Raw genomic sequence first — 7453 nt, 5'->3', positions numbered from 1 at the left:
AAGAGATTCCCCATTCTTAATACTCATTTACCGGAACGATTTTCAAAAACGATAGTTAAGTAATCGAGACATTAAGAGATTCCCCATTCTCAACGCCCAATTAACTTAAACATTTTCCTCAAGTGCACATTAAGTAAACTGAGGTATTAAAAGATTCCCCATTTTTAATACTCGTTTAACTCTAATGGTTTTCAAATTCCACAGAAACAAATTCAAACATTCTTTCACATTCAAACCATAATTCACAACAACCACACCAGTTAACAAACATCAAGTATGAACACGCCAAATACAACGAACACAAATCAACGCAACATAACACCCAGATACATCAAATTTCATTTACTCATAATCATACACAATGACATTCAAATTCATTTACCACGAAACATTCATCATTATAAACAAAACCTAACTCTAAGGTTTTTACCCATAACGCACTAGTTTCGTTTTTCCCCAAATCGATACATTTAACCCTAACAAATTCCTTCCCACACAACTACAGATAAGTCCCTAATGCAAGCTAGAAGTTTGGAAGGAGCCCTTACCTCAACGTTAGCTTTATCGTGCGTTTCCGGTACCGCGAGTAATTCCGGTAAAATCTCCGCTCGCAACGCCGCTTCCAAATTAGTTCCCTAGCACCGTAGCGTGGTGGTGAGCAACTTTCCCTTCTATCTCTTCGAGAAATGAGGTTTGGATCTAGGAGAAACGGAGGGGTTTGTGTTTGGATCTCAAAAACCGTTTTTCTTCTTTTTCGAATCAAAGAGGAAGAGTGAAGTTGCGAAAACCTTGATCTAACTCTCACCCAACCTTGGGTTACTAGTTTTGAAGAAAAGAAAGCGACGAAACTGAAAATGGGAGGAAGGAGAAAAATGGGTCACGGTTAGAGGAAGAAGATGAAGTTTGAAATTTTCCTTCCTTTCTTTTTCTTTCCTTTGTTTTTCCTTTCTTCCTTTTTCCTTCCTTCCTTTATATATTATTTTCTTTTCCTTTTCATTCCTTCTAGTTTTCCTTTCTTTTTCCCCCCAAACAAACACATATAAACATAAATATATTTTTACATATATATATATATTACTTACTTTTAATAAATATCTCCAAATTATTAATAACTTTGGCTTAAAAGCCTCCGAGCCAAAATCCAAAATACACCAAAAATACATAAATGGTACTTTAAAATTATGGGTCTTACAGTCCTCCCTAGGTTTATTCTAGTCCGATTATGGTTTTTAACAAATCTTGTGCATCCAATAGGCGTGTTTGTGTCATTGGATGGACATTTAGGTCATTTTCGTCCTCTCTAAGCTTATTCTTGACCAATTAGGGTTTTTAAACAAACTTGTGCATCCAATAACTTCATTTGTGTCTTGGGATTAACAAATAGGTCATTTTCGTCCTCCCTTGGCTTATTCTTGTCCAATTAGGGATTTTAACCAATCTTGCGCATCCAATAGGTGTGGCTTATTCTTGTCCAATTAGGGATTTTACCCAATCTTGCGCATCCAATAGGTGTGGCTTATTCTTGTCCAATTAGGGATTTTACCCAATCTTGCGCATCCAATAGGTGTGGCTTATTCTTGTCCAATTAGGGATTTTACCCAATCTTGCGCATCCAATAGGTGTGGCTTATTCTTGTCCAATTAGGGATTTTACCCAATCTTGCGCATCCAATAGGTGTGGCTTATTCTTGTCCAATTAGGGTTTTTAACCAATCTTGTGCATCCCATAGGTGTGTATGTGTCATTGGATGAACATTTAGTTCACTTTCGTCCTTACTAGACTTATTCTTGAACAAATAACGTTTTTAACAAATCTTGTGCATCCAATAGGTGTGTTTGTGTCATGGGACGAACATTTAGGTCATTTTCGTCCTCCCTAGACTTATTCTTGTCCAACTAGGGTTTTTAACTAATGTTGTGCATCCAATAGGTGTGTTTGTGTCATTGGATGAACATTTAGGTCATTTTCGTCCTCCCTAGTCTTAATCTTGTCCAATTAGGGTTTTTAACTAATCTTGTCAATCCAATAAGTTCATTTGTGTTATTGGATTAACAATTAGGTCATTTTCGTCCTCCTTAGGTTTATTCTAGTCCAATTAAGGTTTTTAACCAATCTTGTGCATCCAATAGGTGTGTTTGTGTCATTGGATAAACATTTAGGTCATTTTCGTCCTCCCTAGGCTTATTCTTGTCCAATTAGGGTTTTTAACGAATCTTGTTCATCCAATAAGTTCATTTGTGTCATTGGATTAACATTTAGGTCATTTTCGTCCACCCTTAAATTATTCTTGTCCAATTAGGATTTTTAACCAGTCTTGTGCATTTAATAGGTGTGTTTGAGTAATTGGATGAAGATTTAGGTCATTTTGGTCCTCCCTAATTCTAGTCCAATTATGGTTTTTAACTAATCTTGTGCATCCAATAGGTGTGTTTTTGACATTGGATGAACATTTAGGTCATTGTCATCCTCACTAGGCTTATTCTTGTCCAATTACGGTTTTTAACCAATCTTGTGCATCCAATAAATGCCTTTGTGTCATTTGATTAACATTTAGGTCATTTTCGTCCTCCCTAAGTTTATTCTAGTCCAATTAGGATTTTTAACGAATCTTGTACATCCAATAGGTGTGTTTTTGACATTGGATGAACATTTAGGTCATTGTCATCCTCACTAGGCTTATTCTTGTCCAATTACGGTTTTTAACCAATCTTGTGCATCCAATAAATGCCTTTGTGTCATTTGATTAACATTTAGGTCATTTTCGTCCTCCCTAAGTTTATTCTAGTCCAATTAGGATTTTTAACGAATCTTGTACATCCAAAAAGTGAGTTTGTGTCATTGGATGAATATTTTGGTCATTTTCGTCCTCACTAGGTTTATTCTAGTCCAATTAGTGTTTTTAACCAATCTTGTGCATCCAATGAGTTCATTTGTGTCATTGGATGAACATTTAGGTCATTTTCGTCCTCCCTTGGATTATTCTAGTCCAATTAGGGTTTGTAACCAATCTTGTGCATCCAATGAGTTCATTTGTGTCATTGGATGAACATTTAGGTCATTTTCGTCCTCCCTTGGATTATTCTTGTCCAATTAGGGTTTTTAACCAATCTTGTGCATCCAAAAGGTGTGTTTGTGTCATTGGATGAATATTTTGGTCATTTAGGTCCTCCCTAGGCTTATTGTTGTCCAATCACAGTGTTTAACCAATCTTGTGCATCCAATAAGTTCATTTGTGTCTTTGGATGAATATTTAGGTTCTTTTCTTCCTCCCTAGGATTATTCTCGTCAAATTACGGTTTTTAACCAATCTTGATCATCCAATAAGTTCATTTGTGTCGTTGGATGAACATTTAGGTCATTTTCGTCCTCCCTTGGATTATTCTTGTCCAATTAGGGTTTGTAACCAATCTTGTGCATCCAATAGGTGTGGTTGTGTCATTGTATAAAGATTTAGATCATTTTCGTCCTCCCTAGGTTTATTCTAGTCCAATTAGGGTTTGAAACCAATCATGTGCATCCAATAGGTGTGTTTGTGTCATTGGATGAACATTTAGGTCATTTTCATCCTCCTATGGTTTTTTCTTGTCCATTTAAGATTTTTAACCAATCTTGTGCATCCAATAAATTCCTTTGTGTCATTGGATTAACTTTTAGGTCATTTTCATCCTCCCTTGGTTTAATCTTGTCCAATTAGGGTTTTTAACCAATCTTGTGCATCCAGTAGGTTTGTTTGGGTCATTGGATGAACATTTAGGTCATTTTCGTGCTTCCTAACCTTATTCTTGTCCAATTAAGGTTTTCAACCAATCTTGTGCATCCAATAGGTGCGTTTGTGTTATTGGATTAACATTTAGGTCATTTTCGTCCTTCCTAGACTTATTCTTGTCCAACTAGGTTTTTTAACCAATCTCTTGCATCCAATAGGTGTGTATGTGTCATTGGATGAACATTTAGGTCATTCTCGTCCTTCCTAGACTTATTCTTGTCCAACTAGGTTTTTTAACCAATCTCTTGCATCCAATAGGTGTGTATGTGTCATTGGATGAACATTTAGGTCATTCTCGTCCTTCCTAGACTTATTCTTGTCCAACTAGGTTTTTTAACCAATCTCTTGCATCCAATAGGTGTGTATGTGTCATTGGATGAACATTTAGGTCATTCTCGTCCTTCCTAGACTTATTCTTGTCCAACTAGGTTTTTTAACCAATCTCTTGCATCCAATAGGTGTGTATGTGTCATTGGATGAACATTTAGGTCATTCTCGTCCTTCCTAGACTTATTCTTGTCCAACTAGGTTTTTTAACCAATCTCTTGCATCCAATAGGTGTGTATGTGTCATTGGAAGAACATTTAGGTCATTTTCTTCCTCCTTAGAATTATTCTTGTCCAACTAGGGTTTTTAACCAATCTTGTGCATCCAATAGGTGTGTTTGTGGGATGAACATTTAGGTCATTCTCGTCCTTCCTAGGCATATTCTTGTCCAATTAAGGTTTTCAACCAATCTTGTGCATCCAATAGGTGTTTTTGTGTCATTGGATGAACATTTAGGTCATTTTCGTTCTCCCTAGACTTATTCTTGTCCAATTCGGGTTTTTAACCAATCTTGTGCATCCAAAAGGTGTTTTTGTGTCACTGTGTGAATATTTAGGTCATTTTCGTCCTCCCTAGGTTTATTGTTGTCGAATCCCAATTTTTAACCAATCTTGTGCATCCAATAGGTGTGTTTGTGTTATTGGATGAACATTTAGGTCATTTACTTCCTCCCTAGGCTTATTCTTCTCCAATTAGGGTTTTTAACAAAGCTTGTGCATCCAATAAGTTCATTTGTGTCATTGGATGTACATTTAGGTCATTTTTGTCCTAATCTTGTCCAATTAGGGTTTTTAAAAAATCTTGTGCATCCAATATGTGTGTATGTGTCGTTGTATGATGATTTAGGTCATTTTCGTCATCCTTAGGTTTATTCTAGTCCAATTAGGATTTCAAACTAATGTTGTGCTTCCAATAGGTGTGTTTGTGTCGTTGGATGAACATTTAGGTCATTTTCGTTCTCCCTATGTTTATTCTTGTCCAATTTGGGTTTTTAACCAATTATGTGCATCCAACAAGTTCCTTTGTGTCATTGGATAAAGTTTTAGGTCATTTTTGTCCTCCCTAGGTATATTCTAGTCCTAAAAGGGTTTTTAACCAATCTTGTACATCCAATAAGTGAGTTTGTGTCATTGGATGAACATTTAGGTCATTGTCGTCCTTCCTAGACTTATTTTTGTCCAACTAGTTTTTTAAACCAATCTTGTGCATCCTATAGGTGTGTTTGTGTCTTTCATTGTCGTCCTTCCTAGACTTATTTTTGTCCAACTAGTTTTTTAAACCAATCTTGTGCATCCAATAGGTGTGTTTGTGTCACTGGATGAAAATTTAGGTCATTTTCGTCCTCCCTAGACTTATTTTTGTCCAACTAGTTTTTTAAACCAATCTTGTGCATCCAATAGGTGTGTTTGTGTCATTGGATGAACATTTAGGTCATTTTCGTCTTTCCTAGGCTAATTCTTGTCACATTAACGTTTTCAAACAATCTTGTGCATCCAATAGGTGTGTTTGTGCTATTGGACGAACATTTAGGTCACTTTCATCCTCCCTAGGCTTATTCTTGTCCAATTAGGGCTTTTAACCAATCTTGTGCATCCAATAGGTGTGTTTGTGTCATTGGATGAACATTTAAATCATTTTCGTCTATCCTAGGCTTATTCTTGTCAAATTAAGGTTTTCAACCAATCGTGTGCATCCTATAGGTGTTTTTGTGTCATTGGATGAACATTTAGGTCATTTTCGTTCTCCATAGACATATTCTTGTCCAATTAGGGTTTTTAACCAATCTTGTGCATCCAATAGGTGTGTTTGTGTCATTGGATGAACATTTAGGTCATTTTTGTCCTTCCTAGACTTATTTTTGTCCAACTAGGGTTTTCAACCAATCTTGTCCATCCAATAGGTGTGTTTGTGGGATTGGATGAACATTTAGGTCATTTTCGTCCTCCTTTGCTTATTCTTGTCCAATTAGGGTATTAACCAATGTTGTGCATCCAATAGTTGCATTTGTGTCATTGGATGAACATTTAGGTCATTTTCGTCCTCCCTAGGTTTATTCTGGTCCAATTAGGGTTTTTAACCAATCTTTTGCATCCAAAAGGTGTTTTTTTGTCACTGTATGAATATTTAGGTCATTTTCGTGCTCCCTAGGTTTGTTGTTGTCGAATCCCAATATTTAACCAATCTTGTGCATCCAATATGTTCATTTGTGTCATTGGATGAACATTTAGGTCATTTTCGTCCTCCGTAGGTTTATTCTAGTCCAATAAGGGTTTTTAACCAAACTTGTGCATCCAATAAGTGTGTTTGTGTCATTGGATGAACATTTAGGTCATTTTCGTCCTCCCTTGGATTATTCTTGTCCAATTGGGGTTTTTAACCAATCTTTTGCGTCCAATAGGTGTGTTTGTGTCATTTTATGAAGCTTTAGGTCATTTTCGTCCTCCCTAGGTTTATTCTAGTCCAATTAGGGTTTCAAACCAATGTTGTGCTTCCAATAGGTGTGTTTGTGTCATTGGATGAACATTTAGGTCATTTTCGTCCTCCCTAGGTTTATTCTAGTCCAATTAGGGTTTCAAACCAATGTTGTGCTTCCAATAGGTGTGTTTGTGTCATTGGATGAACATTTAGGTCATTTTTGTTCTTCCTAGGTTTATTCTTGTCCAATTAGGGTTTTTAACCAATTATGTGCATCGAATAAGTTCCTTTGTGTCATTGGATTAACTTTTAGGTCATATTTGTCCTCCATAGGTATTTTCTACAATTAGGGTTTTTAACAAATCTTGTACATCCAATAAGTTTATTTGTGTCATTGTATGAACATTTAGGTCATTGTCGTCCTTCCTAGACTTATTCTTGTCCAACTAGGATTTTTAACCATTCTTGTGCATCCAATAGGTGTGTTTGTGTTATTGGATGAACATTTAGTTTATTTTCGTCCTCCCTAGGCTTATTCTTGTCCAATTAGGTTTTTTAACCAATCTTGTGCATCCTATAAGTTTGTTTGTGTCACTGGATCAACATTTAGGTCATTTTCGTCCTCTCTAGACTTATTCTTGTCCAACTAGTGTTTTTAACCAATCTTGTGCATCCAATAGGTGTGTTTGTGTCATTTGATGAACATTTAGGTCATTTTCGTCTTTCCTAGGCTTATTCTTGTCACATTAAGGTTTTCCAACAATCTTGTGCATCCAATAGGTGTGTTTGTGTCATTCGATGAACATTTAGGTCATTTTCGTCCTCCCTAGGCTTATTCTTGTCCAATTAGGGTTTTAAACCAATCTTGTGCATCCAATAAGTTCATTTGTGTCATTGGATGAACATTTAGGTCATTTTCGTCCTCCCTATGCTTATTCTTGTCCA

Source organism: Cicer arietinum, unplaced genomic scaffold, assembly GCF_000331145.2.
Source record: "Cicer arietinum cultivar CDC Frontier isolate Library 1 unplaced genomic scaffold, Cicar.CDCFrontier_v2.0 Ca_scaffold_5784_v2.0, whole genome shotgun sequence".
NCBI classification, from domain to species: Eukaryota; Viridiplantae; Streptophyta; class Magnoliopsida; order Fabales; family Fabaceae; genus Cicer; species Cicer arietinum.
Note: the sequence above shows the minus strand (reverse complement) of the source record.